Below are 15,845 nucleotides of genomic sequence, written 5' to 3' on the forward strand. Positions count from 1 at the left end.
TGCCACCCAATTGGCCTACAACCCCCAGTATGCCTGATGTTTCCCCTAGCTGGTGGATCTAGATCCAGGAGTCACAGTATTAAAGTCAGGATGAAAATAAATCTTATTTTTTAAATATTTTATTTACACCATGGTAGAAGCCAATTCCGACCATTTACCCATGTCACCCAATTATACCCAAATTAGCCTACAATTAGAGGAAACCAGAGTACCCATGGAAAACCCATACAGGTCACAGGGAGAATGTATAAACTCCTTACCGGCTGAGCCAGATTTGAATCCCGGTTGCTGGTGCAGGGTAGTAAATTTAAGACGGAGATGAGGAGGAATTGCTTTTCCCCAGAGGCTGATGAATCTGTGGACTTCGCTGCCCATTGAAGTAGTGGTGTTGACCTTAGTAAATATATTTACGACAAGGTTGGATAGATTTTTACATCATAGGGGAATTAAGGGATATGGGGAAAAGGCAGGTCGATGGAGATGAGCCCATCATCAGATCAGCCTTGATCTCATTGAATGGTGGAGCCAGCTTAATGGGCCTGCTCCTATTTTATACGTTTTCTGCAACCGTTACACCAACTGTTGCCCAAAGGGTGGCCTCACCCACAGTGTGGTGAATCTTTGAGCTGTGAAAGCACAGGTCATCGTTTAATCTTGGTGTGTACCTGTACTAAGCAAATCGAGGGAGTGAAGTTAGTGCCCACCGTTGGCACTGAGGTCAAAGGTTAGCCGCGATCTTACTGAACAGTGAAGCAGGAACGACGGGCCATGATCACTTCTCCTGCCTCCGTGATCTTTGGTAATTGTTTTGTTGCCATTGAGAGAGCTCGCCAAGCGCACAGCAACAGTTTTACCCCCGATTACAACAGCGATATGTTATCGAAGAGAAATCATTGATTGTAAGACAGGTAATGTTTGCCTACCAGGCCTAAACTGCTGGTTATTTCCTACACCTCTACATCACTTTGGTGTTTTCTGTTTAATTGTCCTCTTCAACTAGAGGCCTTCGTTGACCATTTGTCACCACCACAAACCTATCTATCCTCTTCCTATTGGAGATGTTCATCTTGCTTATCACTCCTCCATCCTCACTGCAATTAAAATAACTTGATTTATTTCTTGTTCACATTCAGACTAAAGCTTTTTAACCAGAAACATTGTTATATAGTGAGGATAATGTGAACTATTTTGCAACCACTTAAGAATCCACTGTAGTAACTGTAGTGCACCACTGAGGGGCATATATATATATGTGTGAACAGTTTCCTGAGATGGTGGAAGACATCAGTAAGTAAAGTCTCTTTTGTTATTTGAATCTTGCATCTGTTATTTAAGAAGCCTCCAAATTAATACAGAGACATAACATGGTGGCAGCAGTGGGATAGCAAGAATAAAGCCTTACAATTGATGGTAAGTCACTGAAATAACAAAAGAGACTTTACTTACTGATGTCTTCCACCATCTCAGGAATCTGTTCACACACTCATATACATGCACCCTACATTAGTGCACTATAGTTACAACAGTGAGAAAGATGTATTCTGACGTGGTTACAAAATAGTTCACATTATCCTGACTATGTAACAAACATTAACTCTTTTCTTTTTCCACAGACACCACCCAACCTGCTGAACCTTTGAATTCTCCACTTTATAAAACACACCTGTGTTTTGTCGCTGGCCAGAGGTGACTGTATGTGGAAGTGATATGGAAAGGCTCTCCGTGAGACTCGTCTGCTACAGTAACTAATAGGTGCAAAATAGAACATAATTGCCCAACAGGTTGAACTGTTGCACTCTTACTGAAAGGGTGGTACAGTTAGGGGAGTTCAACGCGATTCCAGCATCAGCGATCAGGACCAAAGTTTGGATCCCACGTTGTCTGTAAGGAGCTTTTACATTCTTCTCATGTCTGCATGGGTTTCCTCCCACCCTTCAAAATGTACAGGGAATTGTAAGTCAGATGGGCAGCACGGACCCTTGGGCCGAAAAGAGTCTGTCACCGTAAATTTTAAAATATCCCATGACAATCCCAAATGCTCTGTGAGAATAACAGGAGGCCGTAAAGTCCTTGAATCCCTCCTGCATCTTTTTGCTTCATTCGTGGGGCCTGAGTATTGCTGGCAATGCCAGCATTCATTACCTCCCCATGGTCTATCCACCGTTGCCCCTTAACCAACAGGCAGTTGAGAGTCAAGCGCATTGTTGAGTGCGGAACCACACGTCAGCCACACCGGACAAGGATGGCAGCCCTCCTTCCCTGCGGGACTTTAGTGAACCAGATAGGGCTTTGCAGCAATCGGAAGTGTCATGGGTCTCGTCACTAATATTAGCTCCAATCCAATAGGTGGCCTTCTCTACATCGGAGAGACTGGGAGATCACTTTGCTGAGCACCTTCGCTCTGTCCACATCAGTGACAGGGATCTTCTAATGGCCAACCATTTCAATTCTGTGCTCCATTCCCATGCTTACATGTCTGTACATGGCCTCATACTATCCCACCAAGACCACATGTAAATTGGAAGAAAAACACTTGATTTTCTGGATGAGCACTCACCATCCGGATGGCATTAATGTCAACTTCTCTGGTTTCTGCTGTCTCAGTTCTCCCTCCCTTCCCTCCCCTTTGTCTTCTTTCATCCTCCTCCTTCCCTCTCTATTCCCAGAGCCATCCTCCTCCCCCCTGTTTCCAGGTGTGCCCTCCCTCCCTCATCCAATTATCACCTCCTGCCTGTGGGATCGTGCTCCTCTTCCCATTCCCCCACCATTTTGTTCAGACACCTGTCGACATTTTTCCATCCCTTGATGAAGGGTTCAAGCCCAAACGTTGGTGAACTATCTTTATCTTTGACCTGCTGAGCTACCCCAGCATCATGTTCTTACTCCACATTGAGTTACTCCTGTTTCAAACTTCTTTCTGAAATAACTCTGGTTTCTGGTTCAGCAAACGTTCCTCAACTCTATTACACACAGTTTGGCAAGAGAGCGTTTCATATATAGAACTTGGACCCCTTGGGGTCTGGAGCAGCTCGTCCTGTGGTAGTACTTCCTTAAGCATGAAAGGGACATAGGAGCAGGGCCTTTCAGCTCTTTGAACCTGCTCAGAAGCTTAGTCCAATCATGGCCCAAATACGACGCGTCTCCCCTCATCTCAAACCCCATTTGCTTCTAGAAATGTATTAAAGTCCTTAAATAGATTCAGGGATTTGGCCTCTTCATCCCACTGCAGTAGAGAATTACAATTAAAAAAATAATTTACAGCATCGTAGAAGCCAATTCTGGCCAATTGGGCCTGTGCCACCCATCTACACCCAAATTAACCTACATCGTGGAGGGCGGGAGGAAACCCCCGCAGGTCACAGGGAGAACATGCAAACCCCTTACAGACAGTGGCAGAGTTGAACCCGGGTCGCCACCCTCGTTCACCTTCCTTTGAATGATAAAGTTTCTTCTCACCAGTTGACCCGTTCCCAGGGACTCTAAGCACTGACTTTGAAATACTTCCTGGAATTGCTCCATTCATGTTCTTTGAAGGGAGATTGGACCAACGCTAGCATCCAACCTGATGCAATTACAGTAATTATATTTTCCAATTTCCATCTGACATTTCACCCTTTATAAACATTCTAAATTGGGATCCTTATAATGATATTCAATCTTAATCAAATCCTGCTTCTGCATTCAATGAACCAATTAAATACTGGTTAAATTGACTAAAGTAGATTTAGCATTTGCTCACATAAAGAAGTACCGAGTTTTGCAGGTTTGCTTTGTTTCTGAACCATGACCATACAGTCGCTAGTAATCAACAGACTTATTTAGTTAGCTTGAGAATGAATAGATTTAACCAGGGACAGCCAACTTCCATTTCCCCTCCTCGCCATTTAAAGGATGGTTGTTGACTTGTCCTTGGGACAAAATTACTGTCTATTCACTCCTGGGATATGAAGCAGAACGACAGGCCACATTCTCCTTTTTGCTCCACTCTGATCCTTTATTCCCGTTCCTTTCTCCTTCACCGATATTGGCTTCCGCTGAAAACAGTCAGTGATCTCATGCAATTTAATAACTGGCTTTGTAATGCGAGATGGGGTCGTAAAAGTAGTGAGAGGTTTCTGTGTTTTATTTCATTTATTTAGGGCCTATCTGGAGTTAAAATTGAAATGGATTAAGTTTCAGAATGACCTCATCGTGGCTCTTGCACTCTTAACTGCGATTCTCTCTGTCACCCAGTACTCGACTTGTTGTACCTAACTATGGATTGACTTATCTGGATAGCATGCAATGCAGCCCTTTTTACACGGTCTCTCAGTGCATGTGGCAGTGAGAAAATGAATTCAAATTTAACTTGAACGTTGGGGACAGATGGGGTGCTGGAGAAAGTCGGGTACATTGTCATAAGACGTTAGCTGGGAAGAGTGCAAAGAAGAAAATTTAACGCTGGCCGGGACAAGTCCACCTGAGCCTGATCCCATCACATGGCTGAGGCAAAATGTGCCCTCAGCATTCACAGGGTTCAACTCTGAGCCACGTGTTCAATTATAAACAACCAGCCACAGTGAGCACAAGCTCTCCAGACAACATGTAAGTGTTTTCTCATTATAACCATTCCTATTATTTGGGCTCTGATCAGAAATGACACGTAAAAGGTGTTAAAGTGACACTCCCTTCCCCCCTTCACTATGAAACTGCTACTGGGAAATCTTCCCTGTAGCACCACCCTGATGTTCAAGATGTCTTTGGCTGGGCAGATGTGTGTGGGCTCACCCTCTTGTCCAGTCCAGCAATGTTGGTTTTCAGATGGTCTGCCACAAGAAGGCAACCAACATTATAAAGGACACCCCATCCCCCTGGTCACACCCTCTTCTTGCTCTTTTCGGTCAGAGGGTACAGAAGCCTGAAGACCAGTACCTCTAGATTCAAGGACAATTTCTTTCCAAATGCTGTCAGGATCTTGAACCTCCCCTTGTTACGGCAGTCAAGGACTGCTCCGTCACAAAAAAAATGTGGCTTTGCCCAAGATGGTTGCTTTTCTTTGTGAGGCTAGGGCCATCAGTTTGTGCAGAACACAATCCTTCAGGGTTTCTGGGCTCCTTCCACAGTATCCATCCAATCTTGTATCAGGAACGCACCTGGATACATCAAGACATAGTGAAAGTAGTTGAGGATCCAGCAACCATCCTGTAGCACGTGATTACTAATAGCTTACTAACTTGTAAAAGACTCCTTGAACCAAACCTCTGTTTGGGCTGATATCCATAATAAATTCGGATTTGATTTGATTCTGTTTGACAGTGCAATAAGTCACCCAGCAGCTGATGAGACAAATGGGTTTCGGGTAAAAGCCCTTCATTGAGGGATCGGGATGCCAGGAACAATGGACATCAATAACTTAAATGCAGTTGCCTTTGTTCAACACATTGCATTTGGCTCATTTTCCATTCCAGTCCAGCTAAGATACAAATTTCATTCGGGTAGAAGTTGATCAGAATGATCATTTTGCTTTTAGCTGCAAGTTGCAGTGGCCATATCTTGTAGCACCAGGTGCGTGGAATTTATTTTTGAGTCAAATGAACTTTTTATCTTATTAGGATGAGTATAAACAGACCGCTTACTGAGAGCCCATCTCACTTGCAAAGGCTACCGCCGTCCTAAAAATAAGAACGTTTCTTGGCCCTTTAACTTTGAATGATTTTCCTTGGATTCCTGGTGCTTGGATACAGTGGTGGCCACTTTAATTATTGCAATGCTGAATGACTAATCATGGCCCTTAAATACACCTTGTCTATTCCTGAAAATCACTCTGTCAAACATTCCATCAAATTTACCTTCTATTTATTGAAGCTTGCAGCTAACAAATTCTTCCCAATGTCTTACCATTAGCTTTGCTCCTTATGGATCACTAATCCAGCTTATATTTCAATATATAAAGGTCCCTTTACACGGCGTAGGATTACACTGGACATCCGAACAATGACAGCCCGAGAATTCAGCCATCAGAAGTCTGTGCCAAATCCAAAGAACAAGAAATAGGAACATGACTTGGTCTTGTGGCCTCTCGTGCTTGCCCTGCAGTTAAATAAAATCATCCCCTTGATTCAATTTGCCAGCTAACCTCATCATTCCCCTTCTCCAAAGACTTCAACAGAGCAACTGGACATTCAATCTGATAGTTACCAGGGTTCTTCTAAAGCAAAATATAGATTTGTACGTCATTTATAAAATTTGAGTTTGATGAAGAAATGGCTTCAGCTGCCTCGTGTTGACAAGCGATTGCACACTAACAACAAGACCTGAATAACCCAATTCGCCCCTCTGAAGATTTTGTGTTCCATTCCCTCTAGGCTCTTTGGACCCAAGCATTACAGCTGAATTAAATCTGCATTAAAAATATATATAATTGGGCTTTGAGGTCTATTTAAAAACCAATACCGCTGCCAGATTAACTGAGGGCTCAGACATGGCATATTGCTGAGGTTATGATGCCCTATTGAATGAACAATTTGCTCTCACAGCTAATTCTTATGGAGTTCCCTCACTTACTGTATCTAGTATGCAGACAGTTGTAAAAGGAGAATTTAATTCACAGGGCTTAAGTGATGTCCTGATTGAATTCTTGGATGGCGTAAAGCAAACAGTCAGTTGGACTTTGCCACACCACCTATCCTTCATGGAAATGTTTTTCCAGAACACCTTTGACCTCAAGACCATCACGGAATGTCCTCCAGAAACTGAGAGATGAGGACTCGATGGATCCAGTGGGATGGCCTCCTGAGCAGACCGTCCAGGTCATCTGGAAGAATGCCTCATCGCCAAGCTAGACTTGGCCTGGCTGGCAGTGAGAGGAGCCCTCCTGGTCAGATCCCTCTTGTACAACTGGAGCATCACCTTCAATGCACGTTGTCCTTGACATGACTGCAGATGAGAGGAAACAGTTGCTCATCTCTTTGCTGAATGCAGATTCTCAAAGAGTGTATGGAGAAGGGGTCCCTGTCACGATTCATCCCCAGCAGCAGCGAAACAGATGATCCACGGGCTGTTCCCGGGTCACATCCAGAGTCCAACATCCAGAACTTCTTCAACCTGGTGAGAGATGCTCTTTGGCCATTCAACACAGTGAGAGGTCGGTCCGGATACGCTGCCGACTGGCGCATTCCAGGCTGCAGGAGTACCTGCTGAGGGGAAGCACTGAGGCTTGGTGCAGCCAACGCAAGGGTACTGTGGGGAAGGAGCACAGTCTAGAGGCCTCTCATCACTGCGCATTGAAGGGCTGAGTCCAAGGGAAAGCCCCTCAACCAACCCGGGGTGGGGGGGGGGGGGGAGCGACAAGGTGCCATAGGATTAGTAACAGTGTATAAGAGAACAATGCAACAATGTAAATTGAAGAGAATGAACTGATATGAGTGTAAAAAGTCAAATGATTTTCTTGATTGCAAATAATTTATTGTGAATAAAGTATACTTTTTGGTTTTAAAAAATCAAATGTTAATAAAAGCAACACAGAGACATCTGGTTAAATGCAAGCATCCAGAAATGATCCTTGGTTAATATTTCAGGATTGGGTGAAGCATGCAACAGCACGAATAGCTGCTGCCATAACACCCAGGGGAGTTTTGTTAAATGAAGCTATTCCGGTCTCCATAGAAATATACCAGAGGCAGTGGCTGCAGCTGACAGGAAGGTCGCTTCTTTCTGCAGCTTGCAGGCCGCACTTGCCGGCTGACAAGGAGCAGCCGTCCACTGCTGGAAATATCCAATTCCGTCTTTGTGACTGTCTGGAGCCGTGCAGTCAACTATGTGGCCAACCCGTCAACGATCAAGTAGACCCAAGGTGGTCAAGTTGGCGGCGGACGTCCGCTCGGATCGTTTGGGAGGAGTCGTTTTCCATGATGGAGTTTCCATGAAGTATTAATGTACTGCCACTGAGTCTGCACAGGGGTACCAGAACCCAGAGGGAACCATCAGTAATTCTGAGATATCAGACCCGGACCTCAGGTTTAGAATGACTATATCTGGAGGGCATGCAGCCAGGATAACTTACTAGTTTACAAACTACTTAAAGCACCGAGTTCCTTAAATCGTTTAGCAAAGGAAAAATTTGTAGGGTAATTGTGGGATCTAGGATCATATGGTCATTACCAATGGAGTAAAATAAGTTTAAAAAAAAATTAATTTAAATTTAGACATACACCATGGTAACAGGCCATTTCGGCCCAAGAGTCTGTGCCGCCCAATTTACATTCCATTAACCTACATTCCCTGTACGTTTCAAATGATGGGAGGAAACCCGAGCCCGCGGGGAAACCCATGCAGACACGGGGAGAACATACAAACTCCTTACAGACAGCGTGGGATTTGAACCCCAGGTCCGATCAGAAGTGTTTGAACTGCCTTGCCAACTGTGCTGCCCCAAGGTCATGAAATTGGGGCATTAAATATAGTCTGGATACAAGTACGCTCCATCTCCAATTACTCTACGCTGTAATTTCTATGAATTTCTGGTCCTGTTCATCAGCCGTTTCACTTTGAATGCACCAAGAGTGTCACAGAGCACATACAAGGAGTGCCACAGTGTTACAGAGTCCACACGCGAGAACCATTACAGCGTGACAAAGCACAGACGAGGAACACTACAGTGTGACAGAGCCACAGAACAAAAATCTAAAGTGACAGTCAATCACACTTATTCCCCCTGCATTCCCATCACCACTCCTCCCCCAGAGTTTACCACTCACCTGCCAACCGGTACATCTTTGAGGTGTGGGTAGAAATCCATGCAATCATAGGGAGCACACACAAACTCCACACAGAAAGCATGTTGGAAATGAGCAGTTTTGAAAATAGTTTTCCTCGGATGACATTGAAGGAAGTTTGATTCCAATGATGGGGATGAAAACCTGGAGGGAATGAGCTCTGGGAAAGAAGCGTGAATTTGGAGGCCAACTTCTTTCAGGATCTGAAAGGAAAGGGAGCAAGAGAATGGCAAACACAAAAGAGGAATGTTGAAAAATTTGAAAGGAAGGGATTTGGGAGAGGAAGTTGGCAGTCAGGAGGTCGTTGACCAGGAGCTGGGTCTAATGTACCTCATCAGCTTAGAAAATACTGGAGGGGAGATAGAGGAGAAACTTTGAGACACAGGAAAGAGATGCGAGTGCAGCAGTTGATCTAGGTGAAGCCATTAACATTTGCCTTGGTGATTACGATGATCAGTTTACTATCTTGTAAAATGTCCATAGGCACCAAGATTCTTACTTGTGCAGTCACAGAGGTATCTGTAATGGCCAAGTACACTAGTAAACACATTGACAGTAAAACCCCAGTTATCCAGAATTCAAGCAACCGGCAAAAAAAACTGCGGAAAATAAATAGGTTAAAAAAAAATTGAACTTTAAAATTGGCGAACCTTGCCATTAGTTTGCCAATCCACGCAACACACAATCTCAAACAACCTGAAAATTCATTTATCAATCCCCATCGATGCCTGGTACCAGGATTTTACTGTTCATGGAATAATAAATGTTCACAATAGTCCTCAGGCAATAAAGAGTTGCTTGCAATGGTGCAGTTAGTCCTTTTGCATTGTATGATCAGTGTATCAAGGGGTAGTTCAAGAGCCTGATAGCTGTGGGAAAGAAACTGTTCTTGAACCTCAAAATCTTGGTCTTCAGGCTTGTGTACCACTGTCTGCTTGCAGTGAGAAGAGGCAGTGACCAGGGTGATGGGGGGGGGGGGTCCCCTTTCCTCATGTTGTCTGTCTGGAGGCAGCACCTCACAGTTGTTTGTGAGGGATGGGCAGGTGGATTGTACAATCATGTGAAAGTTTGAGATTTAGGATGTGATGGGGTGAATGCTGCAGTGCACTCAAGAGGATGGGCAATTTTGGATCTAAACTGAGAAAGGCTTCCGTTGAGAAGCTGGAGATTTCCAGTAAAGGGCCCTGACCTGGACTGACCATTTATCTCCATGGATTCTGCCTGACTCTCAGAGTCCTCCTGCTCCTCTCTGTACAGTCCCCAGCCAGTTTAGAAAATACACCCCAATATGTAATGGTATAATATATCTACACACACATGTATATAAACACACACACAACTATATACACACATGTACAGAGTACATGTACAGTACACACAAATATACACACATTTTATATTATATACATACACTCGCACATATATCTACATCATTGCCTCTATTTCCTCAGGAAGTTTGCAGAGGTTCAGTACGACATCGGAAATGCTGGCAAATTTCTAGAGGTGTGGTGGAAAGTGCGCTGACCGGCTGCTCTTTGGCCATTCAACACAGTGAGAGGTCAGTCCGGGACTGGTATGTGGACACCGAAACCCCTGAGAGTAAACCCCTGCAAAAGGTCGTGGGCTCAGCCCAGGACATCAAAGGTAAAGCCCTCCCCACCATCAAGAACATCTACAGGGAACGCTGCTGTCAGAGATCATCAAGGATCCACACCACCCAGCACACACCCTGTTTTCACTACTGCCATTAGGAAAGAGGTACGGGTGCCTCAAAACTCGCACCACCAGGTTCAGGAAGAGCTGCTCCCCCTCTACCATCAGACTCCTCAACGACAAAGGACTCTCCCTTGTGCACTTTATTGATTTTTTTTTCTCTCTCTGCATTGCAGTTTTTTTTACATTTCTTTATTTGTTTACATGTAATGAGAAACATAGAAAACCTACAGCACAATACAGGCCCTTTGGCCAACAAAGTTGTGCTGAGCATGCCCCTAACCCAGAAATTACTAGGCTTACCCATAGCCTCCTATCTTTCCAGCCTCCATGTACAATACCTATCCAAAAGTCTCTCAACAGACCCTATCGTGTCCGCTTCCACCACCGTTGCCGGCAGCCCATTCCTCGCACCCACCACCCTCTGCATAAAAAGCACCCCTGACATCTCCTCCATACCTACTCCCCAGCACCTTAAACCTGTCCTCTTGTGATAGCCATATCAGCCCTGGGAAAGAGCCTTTGACTATCCACACGACCAACGCTTCTCATCATCTTATACACCTCTATCCAGCCACCTCTCATTCTCCATCACTCCAAGGAGAAAAGGCCAAGTTCACTCAACCTGTTCTCATAGGCCATCTCCCTAAACCAGGCAACGTCTCTGTAAATCTCCTCCGCACCCTTCCACATCCTTCCGGTAGTGAGGTGACCAGAACTGGGCATAGCGTCCAAGTGGGGTCTGACCAGGGGCCTTCAGAGCAGCAACATTATCTCTCGGCTCCTAAATTCAATTCTACAATTAATGAAGACCAACACACCATGTGCCTTCTTAACCACAGAATCAACCACAGCTGCTTTGAGTGTTCTATGGACACGGACCCCAAGATCCCTCTGACCCTCCACGCTGCCAAGAGTCTTTCCATTAATACTATATTCTGCCATCATATTTGACCAACCAAAATGAACGACTTCACACTTATCCGGGTTGAACTCCATCTGCCACTTCTCAGCCCAGTTTCGTATCCTATCACTGTCCTGCTGGAACCTCTGACAGCCCTTCGCACTATCCACAGCACCCCAACCTTTGTGTCATCAGTAAGCCTACTAACCCATCCCTCCACTACCTCATCCAGGTCATTTATAACCAAGTCCATTTTTTTTTGGGCTGTCAATTGGTAATTCTGCCTTGCCCACAGGAAAAAAAGAATCTCAGGATTATATATGATGTCATGTACTGTTTGTACTCCGATGATAAATCTGAAATATACACACATACCAAAATATACCATATATGCCAGTGTATAAGATGACTTGTGTATAAGATAATTCCCTGAATTTCCACTTAAAATATAGGTTTTGAGCTGTATAAGACTACCCCAAGTCTGGCAAGAGCCAATGGCAATCGGACTGGACAATTGGACCCTGCTGACTCTGGCCTAGGCCCTGGTCACCACACATCTGAGCTCCTGACGTCTCGATCATGGATTCTTGCTCCAGGTGCCTGTGCATCTGTGCTCCAGATTCCTCGAATGCGCACTCTCACCCAGACGCCGGGCAGCTGCCCGTCAGAGCTCCCTATGCCCTGGCCACCCTCCCATCAGAGCTTCTGACTCCTCAACCTAGGACCCAGCCTAGGTCCTAGCCGCCCACCCAACAGAGCACCCAATGCACCGACCTAGGTCCTGGCCATCTGCCCATCCGAGCTCCCGATGCCTCGACCATGGGCTTTTTCCTAGGCCAAGGCTGCCTACCCACCCGAGTTCCCAACGCCTCGACTGCAGACTTACCACCCGGTCCTGGCCACCGGCCTGCCAATCCGAGCTCCTGACGCATTAGCCACAGATGATCCCCTCGGCCTTACCCGCTCATTCGAGTTCCCAACACCCAGAACACGGAATCTCACCTTGGCCCCATCTGGCCAAAGGAGGTCCCGACAGCCCTACCGTGGACCTACAAGTCGCTTCTGGCCACCCACTCACCTGTGCTCCGAGCTCCTCGAACGACACAGATACTTATCTCAGTCAAAAGTAGTATGAGTGTATTAGTTAACCCCGTAAATTTAACAATAAAAAATGGTCTCAAAATCTCTACTTTTGCTCAAGTATCTACGGTACTTGACACGGGGGAGCCCTGAGACTTCGTTGATAAGGTTTGGATTTTATACTTGGTGGATAAAATAATCCCTGGTTTTGGGGTGTCGTTTATACATTGATGTATCTGGTATACACACATACAAATATATACACATGTAGTGACCCGTGGTGGACACAAGAAATGGCCGTCGAATGCGTCGACCAGCAAAGCATCATGCAGGCAGAAACGCCCGTTTCCATAGGCTGCTGGCAGAGCGGTGAAACGGGCCAATCGCTGCTGGTGGATCGCAGGGAGCCCAAACGGGGCCTGGGCATCTGAGGTAACCAATCGGCAGCTGGCCCGCTCAAGGTACACCCCTGTGTGATACGGCCGAGCTGACTATAAAAGGCAGGGCTGCCGCTGAATAAAACTCATTGTCAAATACACTCTACTGGTGTGTGTGTCTTTCTTTTCCTGCGGATTTGAGCTAGAGCCTTAGAGCTATAACTGAGAGCTATAATCAAGCTGTAGCCGTAGCGACCTCGCTACACATACACACACCCACACACACAGTGTACATAAGCATACAAATATATTCATAGACTCACACATGCACAAAAGTATACACACAGATGTATACACATATGTACCTACACACAGATATAAGGATGATAGATTAAAGCTTAAACAAATCCATTATTTGAGTTGTTTGGAGTTCTTGGTGAAACCAGAGGTCAGGATGTCAGGAAGCACTCACCTTGTCTTTCCCAGCCTGTAGGATAAACTGCTTTCATCACCATCGCCCATTATCCACACAGCAACACCTTCAGCCATCATTTATAAAGCTGGAAGGAGTCAGTGGGTCAAGCAGTGTCCATGGAGGGAGACAGAGAGTTGACATTTCGGGTCAAAACCCTGTTTCGGCATCTGCAGTCTGTGTGTCTAATAGTGCAAAAGTTTCAGTGTCACCTTTTACCAGTAACATCAGAACAGTTCAATACTCATAACATTACCTGGATAGACTTTCTTAGGAATTACATTGATTACAAACTTTTGATAAGTTCAACCTCAGTCGTGATACATTGAATGGACACTAGGGGGTGAACTTCTGCCAGATATCGGTTTAATTGCTTTTGTGCAGCTGGGAATATTTCAGCTTCGGAATTATTGTCAGGGTACATGCACGACATCACATACAACCCTGAGAGTCCATTTTCCTGTGGGGGTGGCAGAATTACCACTAATTGGTTATGCAAAAAAAAAACTGTACACAGCATAAGCATGTAAACAAATAAAAGAACTGTAAACAGATACGAATGTGAACAAACTGACTGTGCAATACAGGGAGAACAAAAGAAAATCAATACCTTGCCCAAGTCAGGTCAGAGTCCTTATGAGTCCCTGATTGAGTTTGTCGTTGAGGAGTCTGATGGTGGAGGGGGAGCAGCTGTTCCTGAACCTGGAGGTGTGAGTCTTGTGGCAATGATACCTCTTTCCTGACTGCAGCAGCGAGGACAGAGCATGTGCTGGGTGATGTGACCCTTAATGATTGCTACCGTCGTCCAACAGTAGTATTCCCTGTAGATGTACTCTATAGTGGGGAGGGCTTTGCCTGTGATGTCCTGGGCAGTGTCGACTACCTTTTGGAGGGCTTTAAGCTCAGGCGTATTGGTGTTCCTACACCAGACTGTGATGCAGCCAGCCAGCACATTTTCCACCGCACCTCTGTAGAAATTTGCCAGGGTTTCTGTGTCATACCAAACCTCCGCAAACTCTTGAGAAAATAGAGGTGCTGATGTGCTTTCTTAATGATGCCATTGGTGTGTTTGGTCCAGGAAAGATCATCCGAGATAGTAACTCCCAAGATAGTTCTCACCCTCTCCATCTCTGATCCCCCAATGATCACTGGATCGTACTCCTCTGGTTTTCCCTTCCTGAAGTTAACAATCAGCTCCTTAGTTTTGATGACATTGAGTGTGAGGTTGTTGTTGATGCCCCATTCAGCCAAGTTTTCAATCTCCATCCTGCAAGCTGACTCACCCCCTTCTTTTATACAACCCACTACTGTGATATCGTTGGGCAAATTTGTAGATGGTTTTATTGTCGTACTGAGCCAAACGGTCGTAGGTGTAAAGTGAGTAGAGAAGGGGGCTAAGAACACAGCCCAGTGGTGCTCCGGTACTGAAGGAGATTGTGGAGAAGTTCTTCCCAATCTTCTCTGATTGTGCTCTGGAGGGGAGGAAAACCATGATCCAATTACACAGTGGGAGTTTGCTGATCAGTTTTGAGGGGGATGATGGTGTTAAATGCCGAACTGTAGTCGATAAAGAGCATCTTTGTTGTCCAGGTGTTCAAGGGCTTTGTGTAGAGCCAGTGAGATGGCATCCGCTGTAGACCTGTAGGCGAACTGGAACGGATCCATGTCACCATTCAGACAGAAGCTGATAGGTTTCATCACTGTTTACATCAATACAAAATTAGCATTTTACACAGATATTTTACAATGTAGAAACAAGTTTTCTTTGCTATCCCCTTACTTTTAACTCACTTCTCCAGAGAAAGATTATTCAGAACAAGATATTATGATGTGCACATTCTATAAAGTAGAATTGTTTGGAATTTAGTTGTTTTTTGTCACATGAACCAAGGAACAATAAAATACTTTGTTTTGCACACTCTCCAGGCAAGTCAACTCGCACAGGTTAGTGCAAATAAACGACAGTAAAGTGTTACATTAACAGTGCAGGGAATAGAGAAATACAGTTAGAAACAAATCCAAAGCCATCATTTTTTGCAGTGAGAGATCCATTTAAGAGGTGATAAAGGGCCAGTAATCTACCTTCACAAATCTTCTGTACCTTGTTCTAACTTCAGTAAACTCAGATCCACATGTCCTCGCATTCAAACTTCCACATCGTCCTTCGAGAGGTAGTTTGACATCACCATTTGAATCCTCTCTGGACCAGCCATTCTCAATGGGGACCCTATGCCTCCCCCCTCACCCCCATTCCCAAGGGGCCACAGCACATTTAAGTAAAAACTTGGTTTTCTTTTCACCTTAAGTAACAAATTTTTAATTATTTTTTTGTGTAGATCAGTCATTTTCAACCTTTTTCTTTCCACTCACTTCCTATTTTAAGTAATCCCGATGCCATAGGTGCTCTGTGATTAGTAAGTGATTGCTTAAGGTGGGATATGAGTGGAAAGAAAAAGTTTTAAAAACCCCTGGTGTAGACAATAGGAGAGAAGAAACCAAAATTTGACTGCTTCGCAGTGAGGGGGGGGGGGGGGGGCCATAAACTT

This window comes from Narcine bancroftii, chromosome 5 (genome assembly GCF_036971445.1).
Source record: "Narcine bancroftii isolate sNarBan1 chromosome 5, sNarBan1.hap1, whole genome shotgun sequence".
NCBI classification, from domain to species: Eukaryota; Metazoa; Chordata; class Chondrichthyes; order Torpediniformes; family Narcinidae; genus Narcine; species Narcine bancroftii.